Genomic DNA, 16721 nt, shown 5'->3' on the forward strand with positions numbered 1-16721 from the left:
AGGTGCTTTGCAGAATCAGCTATTACTGCTTAAGACCAACACAATGTCTTCAGGTAGTTTTTTTTTCCTGTTGTCACTGACATTTTTCACTAACAAAGCAAGACAGCCTGAGATGGGGAGGGCCTCTTGGCCTGGCACTGGGCACCGCTGGATGGAGCCTGGCTCTGTGCCCTCCCCTCAGGTGTCTGTGGACGCCGATGTGCTGGGGCCCAGCCCTGGACCCATGGCGCCAGGTGCCTTACAGCAGTGCTGAGCAGAGGGGAAGGATCACCGCCCTCGGCCTGCCGGCCGCACTGTGCCTAACGCAGCCCCGGTGCCACCAGCCCCTTTGGTGACCAGGGCACGCTGCTGGCCCGTGCTCAGCGCGGTGCCCACCAGGACCCCAGGGCCCTTCCTGCAGAGCTGCTTCCCAGCTGGGTGCCCCAGCGTGTCCCAGGGCCTGGGGCTGCTCCTGGCTCTCATGGCTGGGCTCCCCCAGGCTCCTGCCAGCCCATCTCTGTGGCCTGTCCCTGTCCCTCTGGGTGGCCACATGGCCCTCTGCTCGCTCCTCCCGGCTGGGGGCCCTCTGCCACATCGGCCACATCAGCAATGGAGATGCTAAACACCTAATTCCAGTGCTCCATACTCATGTTTCACCAAATCATGACCTTCAGGACTTTTTGTTGCAATGATTACTCCACTAAGATGCTCAAAAATATGTTATGGATTCACACAGCGTTGTAATTGTTCTGGAACAAATACAAGATAACTGCTGGAAAAGGAACAACAGGTTATTTTGTAGCATGTTTTTTCTTCATGCAAAAGCATCACTTTCGCAGATAATTACACTCTGCTGGCAGAACAAATTTCAGTGAACAGTTGATAAAATTCATTATTAATGAGCTTTGGCTACCACAATGCTGATTCTGTTCAAAATAAGCTTGCATTCCACTCTTGCTTTTCTAAATACTAACGAGTCTGCCACTAATAGAATCAAATGCCATTTAGACATATATAGCCTAAGGGGGAAGCATGTTCTTCAGCTGTTTAGTCTCTGTCCCAGTCTGTTTTCAGGGATATGTAGAATTTGGCCTTCCGGGCACAAAATAGGAAGAACTTTCTCCTGTATTCTAGCTTATCTAAAATGCCATCTGGAGAGTAAGACAGATTTATGACAGGTGATACCCAAAGCATAAAATGGATGGCAGTCCCTATGTGAACTGTCTGTCTTCTCTGACATCAGTAGTTTGTCTCCCTCCCATGACTTGTCCCTCCTGGAGGAAATACCTATAGACCTTTGCTGTGGCTTGTCTGGAGACAAGCCCTGTCCCAGCCATGTAACAGTGTGAGCTAAGAGAATTAGAAAGGCTTTGAGTTCTTCACGTAATGGGGGAGAGTAATTTTGAAGAACCTTCACCATAAAAGCCTTGATGGATGCCCACAGAAATACCAAGATAATGACCTACGGAAGGGAAGCTCAGCAGTGCAGAAAGCAGCATAGGAAAGAAATGGCACCTTCTGGGCCATCTTCACTGTCAGCAGCAGGGAAAGACCATCATCTCTCCTCTTTCTACAGTGGGGATGAAGGGAGAGCATTGGATAACGTCTACCTGGACTTCTGTAGAGCGTTGACTCCATTTCCTGTAAGATCCTCATAGACAAGATGAGGAGGTAGTATCATGGGCTGAAAACTGGCTGGAGAGCCAAGTCCAGAGGGTGGTGATCAGCGGCACAAAACACTAGTTGAGAGCAAGTTACTAGCAGTCCTGTTTAACATCTTCATTAACAATATGGTCGAAATTATTTGAGAGAACATCACAAGAATGAAAGGTAACTTCAGGAGTAGAAAGAATCATCACACCAGTAACACCTGATTTAAAAAAAAAAAAGGGGGGGGGGATTCAAAGTGGAGGAAAGATGTGATCAGAATTGTCTGTGAGATTGTCTTAGATAGAAAAGCATGAAAAAGAATTATGCATTTTCCAAGGCTGTTAAATGACCACAAAGCCATGACTTGAGAGAAGTTGCCTGTAACCAAATGGGAAGTGGATATTGACATCAGTGATATGTCAATATCACTGTGACACTTTCACTGTGACACTGTGACACTTTGTCAATTCACTGTGACACAGTGACACTTTCATTCCCAACTCCTCAACCTCTTCCCCATCCACAAGTGCAGCCCCCATCACCAACATCTTGGCATCTACACCCAGTACAAATTGCTTTTCACAAACTGATCAGTAGGTGAGTTGTCTGTATTCAAAGAGGAGCTGTTGGGCTAAAAACAAACAAACAAAACCAACAAAACACCACCAACAACAACACTACCTTCTTCTCAGAAGTAATAAAGGATATTAAGTGTAATTCCAGCAGTTAAAACTAGTTAAAAATGGATAACTGTGTTTTGGGAGTCCTAGAGATGCTGGTTAAGAAGGTCTTTGTTTTCCACTTAGGGTTTTAACACTGAAAACATCAGGGGCCTGGCTGATGTTACAGAACCATTCAGATCAGGCAACTGAGATGACTTTCAGTTACATTTCTGTTAGACAGATACACTGAAAAATAAGCTGTAAGATTTGTCTTCCCTCCATTGTACCCTAATGAGACCATAAACAAAATTGATTATTACAGAGTCCTTAGTCAGCTAGGTTAATGGCTACTGATAAAAACAACAAAAAGAACAACGGTATTTCTAGGATCCTTTCCAGCTGCAAAGATGTTAAAGAACATTTTCACCAATGATGAGTGTTTCTTCCTAATCAATTTCCCTGTGATATTTTGATTGAATGATATTGCAAGGAGATAAAGAAATATTACTCAAGCTGAAAGACAGCTATTTCTCTTGTTAAGTGGAGCTCCTTCAAATAAAATACATTTTAAAGACATGAGATGCTGGTCAAAAGGACTCGTATCATACCGCAACATGGGGGAGAATCAAATCTGAGCTGCCTGTCACAGTAGAGGAGAACTATGGCCATCCTTGCCTGGTAAGAGCATAAAACATAAACATAAAACAACAGCAAGAGAAGCGACCTCCAATTCTTAAACATACTAAGTGGGATTTTTACCTGTTCCCAGAGGGACTGGCCTTCTAAACCTGCTAAAATGGCACTGATTCATCAAGCACACTACAAGTTTGCACTTGAAGGGAGGGCAGCAGAACGGGCAGCAGCCATCTGTGGTTGGCTTCAACCACGCAGCCTGCCAAGAGCTGTGATTAACGCTGTCCAGACAGAGCTTCTCCTGCCTGCTGTCAGCAGCACTACATGTTGCACAGCCTGCCCAGGGCACCAACAACAGATGTCTCTAGCAGTTCAAAAGCTTGCACGAAGCTCTGAGTTTACATTTCAATTTCTGTGGCGTAAGCAGTACCGCAGGAAGAGACTGCTAAAAATATTTCATAAGTCCTCTTCCCTGTGTTCTAACAACTAACCTAAAAACGTCCGGTTGGCAGCTTCTTGACACTGGAAGGAACCTCAGCAGACTTAAGACCAGATAGGACACTGAGAGAAACACACAGGAAAGCAGAGACATGGCTGGAGCTGAGCTGACAACTTGAAGCAAGGGTCTGACATGAGCTGGATCCTCCCTCACAGACAGCTCACAGCAGTGCTCCCTACTATTTTGGGAGGATTACAAAGCTTTTGCCTGTAATTCTCAATCTTCGGTTTGGGGTTTCTTGCATTTATTCCTGTAAGTTACCATAGATCCCATTGGCATTCTCTTCCCCGTTGCTTAAATATAGGCAGCATGAGAATCTTTCATGAGACAGCTTTTTAATTATAATGGAAAGCGCTGTGTTTGTTGGCACAGCTTGAAGTCCAGCCAGGGTCAATGACATGTTCAAGCCAATATCAAGCCAGTGATGGTCAGAACTGAGGTTCATCTGTGCTCTCCACTTGTACTTTTCTGGTGAGAATCTCACAACCCAGATGAAGAAATTAAAATGAAAACAAAGGAAAACCCAGCCACAGAATAGGAAGTAAATAGCCCATGAGTACAGCAATGGCTCATGCATATTTGAAATACCAGCTGGCTCCAGGATCTGAGCTGTGCGAACAGGTCTCTGCAAAACCTTCAGGGAACGTGTTTGGTTGTGCTATTTCAGAGCAATCATCACTCCTCACAAACAAACATTCCTATGACAAAGCCTCTGTGAAAACACCAATAACTGTCAAGATTGAAAGAAAGCAGCAGGAAAGCCATGGGCAAGCTGGAGCTGATGTAAAAGTTGAGAGTTCCTGGAATGCACTTTGCTCCTCTGCAATATAATTATCTTTCGGTGCAATTGGTTATTGCTGTTAGCTAATACTAAATAAGTAGGGTAGTTAGCATAGTATAAAGCTCTAAATTGAGAAGCAAAATCAGAGCTTTAAACCATCATTGGACAAGTGCAAAAAAATCTCTAGCTACATGTGTTACAGAAGGTCATTCTTCAGGCACGCAGGTAGACAAGTTAATCTCGTCCCACCTAAGTCCCCAGCCAGCAATACAATTTTGATGCTATTTTGAAAGGACACACAGCGTGCCACGTATGCTGGCTAGCTGAAAGGAAGTTTTGCTCCTGCCGCAGCAATGTCGCTCAGAAACTGGGTGCAAACCACACCAAAATCCTGGTTGCTGCCTGCCAAAACACCCACAAATCACACAAAACACCTTGCCACCCTTTGCAAGATACCACACTAGAAGACAACTGTAGAAGACAAAGGTCTATATATTGAATGGCACAAAGGAAAATCAAACATCTCCAAAAATCTGTGGGAAAAATTCAGCTGTACATGGACAGGGGGCAGGCACATTGTTCAGGCAGTCTTACTCAGAGCATGCTTTTTCTAGTTAGCAGAGAAGGATTGTGGACCCTGAGTTGATTGTGTTCAATGCTCTGTGGGGATCCATACCTTAAGCACACTTAAATCCCTCTGGCATTTATTACAGCCTACACAAAGTGACAAGAGTATAAAGCCTCTGTCCTGCTTGCCAAGTTCCTTTTGGAAAAACTGCAGCGCAAGTGCAGCCTTAAAGACAGGCACTGCAGCTTTACAAATCAAGTTTTTTATTTTTATTTTTTTCTTTCCTTATTTTTTCTTTTAAAGCAATCTTAAAAAAAAAAAAAAAAAGGCGGGAAAAAGGCTGATCTCAGGCAGATTTTACAACCTCTTCATTCATGTGGAAGGAGACCCAGCAAATCATAGATGATTTCAAGATTCCTTGTAGGCTGTTCTGCATTCAAGTCCTGCAGCATACAAGTTCCCATAATTACTGCTGCAAAGAGAGCTTTCAAAATTCAGTCCAAGTGGATTTTGTCACCTTGGCTGAAAAGTGTCAGGCAGCAAGCTGACTCTGATTTTAGAACTATCAGTCGAGATTGAACCATAGAATATTTATTTTATTTTTATTGTCGCTTACTGGAAAATTAGCATTCAGTCACATAACTCAAAATAGAGAATTTAAGTATGATACAAAGTGGTTTGCTTTAAGAAAGCTGATGTGGAACAGGGACTGTGAGTGCAACAGGATATTTGACAGTCACTCCTCAACACCATTTCCAGATAAGAGTAATGATGGGTATTACGGCTTGTTGGAGCTTGGCCTGACTCATCCTTCAGAGTCAGATAAGAGACAGCAATGTCAGCATAGGATGGTACTGGTTTTTTCCATAGGCATCAGCATTGCTACCACCATTACAGCACTATTGGCTTGCATTCAGAAGTCCTAACAATTCGTATTTTATGTAGAGGGAAACAAGATTGGCTTTCGTAAATTGTAACTGGTACGTACCTGGGTGGTGAAACAGCGTTTTTGTCACATAATGGTTTTAATTCTTCTAGTGCTCAGGCCAGTGTGTACAGCTCTCAGCAGAGACAAAGGCATTGGTTCCTAACTTCTAGAAGAGCTAGCTCTTCCCTTGCACAGCAGGTGATCAGGGCAGACCCTTTCCTCACACGTATTGGCCTTATAGGCAGATGACTGAAAAGAAAGAGCAATGACTCAGATTTTGTGGGTTTGCTTACTTATTTAAGGATGCAACTGATTCATGCTACATGATAAAAATTTATCTTGGGGCAGAAAAAATCTGAAGGTTGTTGAAGACAACCCGCATACTTGATAGTTGTTGTGATAATTTGTGCTGAATCCACGTCCCAGCTATTCACTGAAGTCACACCATTTACAGAAGCCATTGTCTCTAACTTTTGGGGTTGAATGACAAACACTATACAAATGGATGGTTAATGCTATGAAGATTTTGGAGAACATTACTGAGGGAAACATTCAGGGGCTCCTTATACCATGTTTTGGGGAAAGAAGGGAAGTCTGAAAGGCCTGGTTCAGGTGGAAGGATCTGCTCCCACTGGAAGAAAATGCTTGGATGCAACTTCTGATTCTATAAATGCCTGAGTGTTTTATTCTGAGACTACACTTCTACCTGATAAAACAGCCAGATGGGCTGTCAGAATGGGATTTTCTTGCCAGAGCTATTAACAGCTGGGGTACAGGTCTCATACAGAACCAGCGCTGGGCATCCCCATGCTATGGTCCCACTGACTTGGCCACGGTACTTCTAGTAGTATATAGCATGTTCAGTGCCTTGTGTTTTCCTGCCCCCATCAGCAACAGAGCATTGCTCACGTGGTGAAGGAGTTCTAGGAAAACAGCATGAAAAATAGATGACAGCAATGCTCTGGATGATTTTCCGGAGCCTGAGCTGAACCATGAAGATTTAGTCTTGGCAGACATAGGAACCAAAGATGATTCAGAGAGGTGGTAGCTGTTGGAAGTGGCCTGTTTGAGGCATTTCCTCTCCAGAATTTGGCTATCGCTGTTGATATGCCAAAGCATGTTTGTATTTCTGGCTTCTGCAGATTCTTCAGGCTTTACCTAAAAAACTTTCCTATGATATCCAGAGCCACTTCTCACACCCATGCACGGCTAAGGTCAGCCACTCCTGCTGGAGGGTACAGACACCTTACGCACAGCCCAGCAGCTCCTGTGTACACAGCAAAGCCTTTTTCAGGTCACAGCCTGATGAGGAGTAAATACTGGAGGAAGTGATTCCAGAGAGCAGTCCTGGTTGGCAAGGCAGTAGTAAATGCCACCTTCACACTGTTACAGCAAAAGCCCAATCATTCATGATTAAGGAAGGATGAGGGGAAGAGAAGCTCTTTTTCTCCTCTTCTGACTCGAGCAATTGATTTCCACTTTTCTGCAGAGAACAGTCAGATTTTAGCTCTGATTAATTTCCATAAGAACATTGCTCAGAGAAGAAAAAAAAAAAAATCACACGGAAGGTAAACAGGCTCTCTGCTCCAGGTACCCAACTGAAACACTTTCACGTTGTAGAGACTTGGAGGTTTTGTTCAACAAGCCATTCAGCCCAATTTGGTGTGATGTGGCATGGGGGCATTTAGCAGAGATGATGAACCAGGCCAAGCCTTTTATTTTCTGGAGCAAGATCCCAGCTGCCTAGGCTGAAGAAGCAGCTCTTACAGTGGAGACCCATAAGCAGCTGTTACTGCTGTAGTATCTGCCAGGAAAGAAGGGAAGTGGGAGGACCATAGACTCTAGTTTGCTTCAGATTCACTATCCTGTCTGAAAGAAAAGCAGCCTATTTTTTTACCAGCATGGAGAACATTCCTGCCCACCTCACAGGAAAGTCAACCCTGCTACAAATTTCTCTTGCAGTCTACCCCCATCGCTGCCTTCAGTCACTGGGTGAGGCAAGGAAGTACAACTTCTGCAGTGACTTCGTGTTAAGTGCTAAAATCATGAATGCAGTTATGCAAATGCCAAAGTAACACGTATTTGAAGTGACAACCCATTAAGCTGTTTTAATTCTCAGCATCATAAAGGATTTAATAAACATTGCAATGCAAGACCAGAATGAACAGGGAAATACAGATTTTAAGTAATTTCGAATATCACTACACTCTCAACTAGGAGGGTTACCAATGGAAACACAAGGGAAGGTCAGCACTGTTTCCTATGTTGGACTTAGGAATCAAAGCCCCAAGAAGAAATTCGTGAGCCCATGGTCCCTTGGCCAGAGAAGTTTCTTATGCCTCAGACCATGTTCTCTACCACTATAGCAGCTCTGCTGTCTCTGTCCAGTACCCAGGAGGTGCTGGATGCTGCAAGTGAAATTGTATAAGCACATTGCCTGGATCAGTGAAGCAACAGTATTTTTTCATCCTTCACTTTACTGAAATTGCAAGAACAGTTTGGCACCTGAAATCAAACTCAGCAACAGTCAGCATTTCCCATGGCCTGAGATATGCATCTCACATCCAGCAGAATTAAAGAAGCATATAGGCAAGGAAAGAGCATGAAGTGCAGCTGCACGCTACTGACTTGTTCTTAGCATCACAGTGAACTTGCAATGTGTGCTCTTGCAGAAGCTTGGAAATGGTTTCAGATGAGTCTGAACAGGAAAGTGGGCTACAACAATTATCAAATTCTTTAAGAATTTTGAGGACATTCTCAAAATTTTCTCTTCTTTTTCCCCCTCACAAGATCTCAGCAGGTACCATCCATAGTGCACTTAGCTTCTGTACTGCTCTTTTGTCTCTGACTCCTGATAATGATGCATCCTAGAGATCTTTGCTCTCAAGTGCTTTCCAGCCTATCCATCAGGGCAAGGCAACAATCCAACATTACATGGTTGATCTTGATTGCATGGCACTTAGTAGTTTTCCATGTCCAGGAGGTTTCAGTTTAATCCCTGGAGGTGTTCAAGAGCAGGCTGGACAAGGCCCCAGGCAACCTGATCTAGTGGGTGGCATCCCTGCCCATGGCAGGGGGGTTCAAAAAAGATGGTCTTTAAGGGCCCTTCCAACCTGAGCCATTCTATGATAACGCTGACACCAGGGGCCTCATTTCTACATTTCATCATTTCTACATTTTCATAATTTCTACATCACAGCTACTCAGGACTAATCCCAGGACTGCTTAAAAATCCACCTCATAGTCCTCGGACAATGCATTCCATACAAGCTTACTGTCTTGGGAGAAATAACCCTGGGAATGACCTTCCTCTGCGAATACAGAGCTGATTCACTGTGCAGCTCTTGGAGGCAATATAGGGCTACAAAGCTAGCTGCCTCTTTCTCTAGCAGCAAAAGCAGGAACACAACCCAGTCCCGTATTTCTCAGAACACTGCCTCAGGCACCAGGACACAATGAAGTGTCTCATGTCAGAAAGGAAAAAATGAAGGTATCTGACATTGCTATATTGTGTGTTTTCTAGACAACAGTGTCCTTCTAATCAATGACAGCTGAAGAACTTCAGAGCAAAAGGGGAGAAGAAAGTCTTCTGGGTATTAAAGAGAGACATGTATATCTATATACATAGATGTGTATATTAACATACACACTTAGTCTCCAGGTGTCCCTCTCAGCTGCAATTTCTCAGAGACACCATCTTTGTGGTGCAACTCAAGTAGCTTTTGCTATTAGTTTGCACAGTAGGAGGTAACCACTCATTAGGACACACTGGCTGCAGAAAGCCAATGCATGTGTCTGCAGTTCATTCTGAAAGTAAGTCATTGGATGGGAACAAAGAGACTGGTTCTTTGAACTAACTCCTCATCAACAAGAGTTTGATTTTTGTACAAGTATTTTGTACTGTAAGCATTTGGACCTGATCAACAGTGCTGTATTTGCATACTTAACTACGGAAAAACAAACAAAAAACAAAAGACCCTTGAGGGCAGAGTTATGTCATTCCAAAGCCTGAATCTATTAATCTAACAACAGATACAACGAGTTCCCACAAACTAGTCTCCAGGCTCTGAAATCCTCCATCTCCAAGCTGATGGCAGGTGTAAACAGATTGATCTCTTATTGAGACTGCAACAACACCACTTGCAGCATTAGCTGTTATTTGAACAACTCACACCAACTTTCTGCTTTACTGAAGTAAGAATTGGCCAGGAAAAGGCAAAACAAGACGTGAACCCCGAGGTTCCAGAAAGCAGTAGGAAGCCCAGGAGACCCAATGTTCCTGATGCACCAAAATTTCTGCTCTGCTCAGGTGTTCAGTAGACAGCAGTGAAGGTAAGAGCAAATACCAATGCATAAAATGGCATACCTTCTTTGTTTCTTGAGCCTCCTGAACTGAGAAAGGACAGCTTTGCAGCTGGTAAATCCCAATACCAGCTGATGGATTCAGGGATCCAGTGGCTGCGAAGGGCATATTTTAGACTACATGGCGCAGTAAAACAAACATGAGATTGCCTTAAGGGATCTACTTGCCTTCTGGGAAACTGTTCTTGAGCTTTCTTCTACAGTACATCATTCACACCCACACAGCTCCTCTTAATTTCTGTCTTCAGGATTCAAACAGAATTGCTATCCCATGATAGGCTAATAACACCATTTCATTAATCATTTTGAGCCCTTTCCCTAGAGCAATCCAACCTTGCCTACAGCTGCCAAAGATCAGGCTCGTTTAATCTCTAACCTAGTTTCAGAACTGCCTTGTCTCCCTGCCTTTCAGCTTGCATTTTACTTGCACATTTGAACTGTCTGTCCCTGATCAGTGAAGACCAGGATGAGGGGAGGGGGAAAAAGGGAGACAGACTTTTATTATTGTTTTTGTTAAACTTAGTGTCTTGGAACCAGACGGTGTCTGACTTGTTTAATTCTACTCTAAATGTGGGCTCAAAAGAATGAGTAACCACAAACTGGGCAGCACTCTGTGCTAGCAAGTATATATGGCTCTCTGATAATTGCAAAGCATTTGTTTACTGTATGAAGCAGTATCTTCATGCAACAGCATGTCCGGTAGTTGTATTATATGGGATTATATAGACCCAGCCACTCAGAACACCCTTTACCAATTCACATCGTATGATTGATTCTGTGACTTGGTGCCCTGGCATCAAGTACCCCAGACAAAGAGATTAAAAATCCAGAGTTTTAAAATCCAGGGCCAAGACTTTCAGTTTCTCTGGGAGCTCAGATGTGCATTTTGAGGTTACACTCCACTTCTACAAGCCGGGCTCTGGGACACAGTGGCCTCTTAAACCCCTGCAGGGCCAGGCCGAAAGCCCTGCAGTATAAACAGAGCACGGGTACGAATACAAAACAGATGGAGTTTCCTGAATCACTGGCAGCATTCACATTCAAACCATGGCTGACTGCAGCCTACCAGTGTGTCCCAGTGGAACTCCAATCCTCTGCTCCAAGCTGCTGTTCTCCAGCAAAGAGAGTGCAGATGTCACTGCAAATGTCAACCGATGACAGGCAAGAGCGCCACACTGAATGTCTGTGCTTTTGTTCACAGTGGGACCATGCAACATTTTCAGTAAATAGTAAGTTCTCCTAAAAATAGGATTTTTAGGAAAACTAGATCATTGGCAACTTTTAGCAGAGTTGTTTCAGCCAGAGAAGGATGAGAAATTCAGAAGTGTCAGAACATAGTCTGTTATACAATCACAGATAGTGATGAAACAGATATTTCACTGTGAAACAGTCAAAATAAATAATTATTTTGGAGAAGATTCAGTAATGTACAGGAGCATAAGCCAAGGTCCAGTATTTTATTTGTTCCACTCTCTTGCAGGGAACTTACTAAATCTGTGACACCCTTTGAACTATAGGTTTAACAGCAACAGCACCCAAGAATCCCTTGAATGTATTCCTACCTGCCTCCCAGAAATCCTCTCATCTTCCTACTTTACTGACCACATAGGGTTCAAAATAGATCCCCCTCGCCTAGCTCACAGTGGTTATGCTCATATGCTGAAAAGAGGTTGCTGCCTTGCTCCAATGGCAGGAGGTAAATGGCACCACTGCTTTGACTCTACATGGTCTCTGGAACTGGAGTCACCTCCCCATTCACTTCTGGTCTTTCCCCAAACACTCAGGTACGTTTGCAGGCTTTGACGCATAAGCTTTCTGGAGAAAAAGCTTTGTTCTGGTTCACTGAACACATTGCACATGTACAGATCCCTTTGAAAGATGCAGGCTTGGAACACTGCTCTTGTGACAGTCTTTCTCGATGCAATAACCTCATCTATTTGGAACATTTTCTCTCTGATAGGAAAGAGGGTGTGAGGTCTGGGTTATTTTTTGATACTGCCTGTTCCAACCAGAAAATTCACCATCAGGACTGGTAAATCTTTTAAAAACATTTAGGAGCTCAAGATGCTGAAATGATAAAAGGTTTGGAATTCACCAGTTTTTAGCTATCTTGGAAACCAGTCCAGTCAAAAACTTATTATCAATTCAGCATTTCATACATTCAGTGCTTCTTCCCCTCAAAATACTCTGGAAGACCATTCCACTGTGCAGGAATGGTATAAAATATTCCTTAGTGGCCCCTGCATCAGAAACCATCCCAGAGTTTTTTTTTCCTCCTATTTTTGCTCCTCTTCAGATTTCACAAAATGCCTGGCAAACACTCTTGATGGCATTTTCTCGCTGTTGTACAAAACTGCCGTCAGTATTCAAATACCATGGGCAATTAAAAACCTCCAAAACACATAAAAAAAAAAAAAAAAAGTTGGTACTGAGGCTTCCACTGCCCCAGCCTACTAACCCACAGGTGTCAAGTAGCCCTTTTTTAAAAATAAATATGCTTGTAATGCCCCAAGAGAACTGTTCACTGAAGCCTCAGAGGTTGTCTACAACCACCACCTCTGCACTAGATGCACTTGTGAAGTGCCTTCCACTCACTTCGTAATTTTGTCCATGCCAGTTTTTGAGCTGTGGCTCTTCTTCACCTTGTATCGTGACTACTTCTCTAGTATTCTCCTTAGGGATACCTGTCAGAAGGCTTTGGGGAACGCTAGATCAGGCTTCTACATTCCCAATTCATCCCAAACACTTTCAAGTTTTCCTCCACAGAAACAGCACTGGCAAGACTTCTTGATATTTCCATACTCCATATACACTCCCAAGATCATTTCAGTCAATATGCTTGGTGTGGATGCATGGACTCCTGCTTAAATTCCAGGTTTAAATGTTTCTGACCACCAATCCTCTGCTCAGTGCCTATTTTCAATGAGATTATGGCTTCCCTCCCCCCCTCCCCCCCCCCTTCCCTTTTAAATCAACAGCCTCCAATTTTGGAGGCACATTTTTTCCCCCCTCCATTATTTATTCCAGACCCAGAGGCTCAGCTAGCAGCAGCACCTACCCTCCTGCCTGGAACAAGATTCAGCCTCCAAAAGCACATAAGATCCTTTTTAAACTCACATTAATCATTGCCTGTAATCCCTGGGATCCTGCCAGACTCTGTGGTTTTCTGGGTGGTCTCCTGCTTCAACTCCAAGTCTCTGAGCTAGCTAATGCCCTGAACCGGTTTGGTCTCTGGAGGCCAACAAAAAATCCCAGTTTCCATCTTACTCTGTTTGTTCCAGTTCAACCTCCCCCTGACTTAATCTGCAATAAACGTCTAGATGAATTCCAGGAGCTTGAATTCCTTGAAAGAATAAGGCCCATGTTTTAGGCCTTCCTTTCCAGCACTGGTTTCCAACAGTGGTCTAACACCATTTTTGTAATGCAGATGGTCACAAAGAACAGGCAACAGCCACTAAAGATTCAGAATTAAAGCTGTGAGGAAGCAGTAACAAAGTCAGGGCTGGAGTTTTAATGTTGCAAAGATCGCTGGTGGTAAGTTCTTGTTTCACCAAGAAAGTGACACAGAAACAGCGTGAAGAAAACCTGAGGTGAGCAGGAAAGGAACATCACATTCTGGGAATAGAAGAACCAGCCGAGGCCAGGTCAGCAAAGTGCCTCCTTCCCTGAGAGGCCTCTTGGGCCTTGACTGAGGCCATCAGCCAGTGAGGCACATGAGAACATCGTAAAGAAGCTCACTCATTCGTGCCACAGGAAGAAAATGAGAACAGCTCTCCTTAGCCAAGATCCAGCTAGGAGATCTTCTTGGACCTTTACATGGCAGCTCTTTCTGCTGAGCCCCCCAAATCCCCTCAGCAACGTTCACAGGAGCTCCTTCAGGAAAACTGGTCTGAGGTTCAAGAATCCACGGTTGCTGGAGATCTCTGCTTCCTTCGGAGAGTACGAGGTGCCAACGCACCGTGAGACAGACGTGACAGGCCGCCAGGCCCAAGCATTTGTCCTGGAGCCTCCAGAAAACACAGTGGCAGCTGCCAAACATGAGAGAGCAGCAATTTCCTTCCTGGTTGGGTAAGCATTAACTGGTGCACCTGAGGTTTAAAAGCCATTATGGTTGCCCTTGTTGATGTTAATCAGCTGCAAGGAATGAGCTGAGATCTTGAATTAGCCTAGAAGTAGGAAGGAGCAGGGGTGGGGAGAGGTGAGTGAGCAGCTCAGTGGTGTCACAGCAGCAATACGAATAGCTCCAGGTCAGGAGCAGGAAGGGGTAAATATATAGGAATGCCTTCGCTCAGACCCAAGCAGAAAGCATCCTGTTTAATTTTTTTTTTTTTTTTTTTTTTTTTTTCCCCAGTACAGACTGTGTTCTACCTGGCTGGAGAAACCTCCACCTAACTGTGCAAGAAAAGCTCCAAGTCCCCCTGCCCTATATTGAACTTGTTGCTCTATAAACTGTAAATCTGAAATTAAACCCTCTCCACAACCAGCATTTCACTAGCTCCCCTCTTACCAAAGGTATCTTATAGCCTGCAGCCCAGTGCAAGGGACGGATGGGAAATCTGATTAAAAGCCATTTTATCAAAAAGTATCAGCTATCACAAAGGAAAGGGAAGCATCTACTGTCCTCAGAGATAAAAAAACAAAACTACCTTTGTGCCTGGAGCAGAATTTAAACTCAGGGCTCCCACATATAAAACATGCACTCTAGACAGGCCAGGGTTTTTTTTGTTTGTAATTTCTCCTCCTCTTCCTCCTCCCCCATTCTCTTTACCGTCTAAACAAGCAGGTCCTCCTTCCCCAAAAGTCATTTTATGACACAGCAGGACAGAAATGATAAAGAAATGAAAACAAAAAAACAGAAGAATTTGAAAACTCGAACCCTTTCTCCCTCCCCTGTGTCAGCCTTGCATTTATTCAATTCTGACACCTAGTGGGCACCGCTACCAGTGGGGAGTGGAAGTGGCCAGCCATGCTCACCAACAGCCTTAGCAGCAATGCTGATGCCCATCAGCTGCTGGCTGATGCTGCCGTGAGGGATGTGCTCCATCCTTAGCACAGCTGTGTTTCCTTAAGCCCTCCCAGGCCTTTGTGCTGAATTTGCACTTGCAGACATATTGAGAACTGCACGTTCTGCGGTAGAGTCAAGGCTGGAAAATGCTTGAGCGCTGATCCCAGCGTCTCACGGCCCTGAGTCAGGAAACAGGCTTGGCGATTAAGGCCTATCCTTCATTTCAGAGGGATCATCCAGGGGTCAGTCTGTTTTGTCACCCACCTGAGATTAAGTTGCTGACAGTGAAGCGTGTGCCAGGAAATCTCCACATTCTTTCAGGATGAGCAGTAAGGTTCTTTTGAACAAGGGCTTGGTTCCATTCAGCTTTTGCTCAATATGATCTCTGCCCTCAGGAAATTTTCTAGACTAGTTTCACGCAGCACTGAACCCCCACAGTTGCTGGTAATTCTACCCATTTCCAGCTAGCCCAAATGAACAAAACTGCTGTGGGGCTACCAAAGCACCAGCGCGCTTTCCACAGTGGCAGAGACCAGTCTAAGGCACAACATGCACTCTACGCAGCTATAATCACCGAGCATCTGTGGTGTGACGGCAAAGAGAGGGTCTACGACATGAAATGCTGTGCCACCTGGGAGTGCAAATCCCACTGCGTTTCCCCAAGTGTTGATGGAAGGGCAGGTAGGGAACTGAGAACAGTTTTTTTTGCAGCACGGTATGGTGTTCCCTTCATCGATACCACACCATGGGGATTCCTGCTCAGACACTGCCAGCGTAAGAACTGTTGGGGTGTACACAGACACACACACACACACACACACACAAGAGAGAAAATGCATGTCAAAGGAGTGATTCTGCTGTGAGTGCAGCTTTTACAAGCTTTTCACAGAAAGTAAAAATTCAATAGGTTTCCTCCTCCCACAGGGACAAACTGAGATGCTGAAGGTCTGCTTAGGCCATGCTTGTTCACTATTGTGTGCAGGAACAGATACCCTGACGCTGTCCCAGCCGCAGCAGGGAGCTTCAGTTGCTCCTACTCAAATTATTGCAATGTTCTCAGACCACATGCTAAGCCTTTTCTTCCAACTTCAGGTTTAGCACTCCAAGCAAATTAATCAATAAAACAACTTAAAATGTAACTGAGGGGAGAAAAGTCCAAATCGTCACAAACCCTCACGTCTTTCCTTGTCCTACAATTACTGCTGCTCTGCATCGGAATGGTGACTGCATTTTCACCTTTTGGAGAGGCAAGGCTCAGACAAACTGCCACAAAGTCTCTGCATAGAGCAAGCTCCAGTCTGATACCACAGGACCTTGTCTCCCTTCAGGCAAAATTCCCTTTTCTGCTGTTGTTTCTGAACAGGCTCAGCAAGACAAGAATTTCTGCTCCTCACATTCCTTCCACTGCAAGTAGCACCTCTGAGGGGTGCAGGGAAAGCTCCCTCCGCATCCCTGCTGCTGCATACATCTTCATTTTCCAAGCAGCATCCAATAACAAAACTAGCGGTCCACTTGCGTAGAGCCTGCCTCCTCCTTGGTGCACAGAGCTCTCATCTTTTTGTTTGCAATGTGACACACAGAATGCCAGTGTCCCTTTACAGTATAGGAGAAAGGCAGTGTCTTACCTTACTTACTTTCAAAGCGAGCAAACTCC

The 16721-nt window shown here is 44.4% G+C and overlaps 2 long non-coding RNA genes across 2 annotated transcripts; one reads left to right on the plus strand and one right to left on the minus strand.

The window, feature by feature from the left end:
- Nucleotides 1-5383: 5383 nt before the first annotated feature.
- On the minus strand, nt 5384-13287 carry LOC118169931. Its single transcript, XR_004752371.1, has 2 exons — nt 13180-13287; nt 5384-6623 (listed from the first exon to the last, which is right to left on the minus strand). It is a non-coding gene; the product is annotated as an uncharacterized LOC118169931 (long non-coding RNA).
- Nucleotides 13288-14202: 915 nt separating this feature from the next.
- Nucleotides 14203-15869, plus strand: LOC118169938. Its single transcript, XR_004752380.1, has 2 exons — nt 14203-14309; nt 14414-15869. It is a non-coding gene; the product is annotated as an uncharacterized LOC118169938 (long non-coding RNA).
- The last annotated feature ends 852 nt before the right edge of the window (nt 15870-16721 follow it).

Source organism: Oxyura jamaicensis, chromosome 7 (genome assembly GCF_011077185.1).
Source record: "Oxyura jamaicensis isolate SHBP4307 breed ruddy duck chromosome 7, BPBGC_Ojam_1.0, whole genome shotgun sequence".
NCBI lineage: Eukaryota > Metazoa > Chordata > Aves > Anseriformes > Anatidae > Oxyura > Oxyura jamaicensis.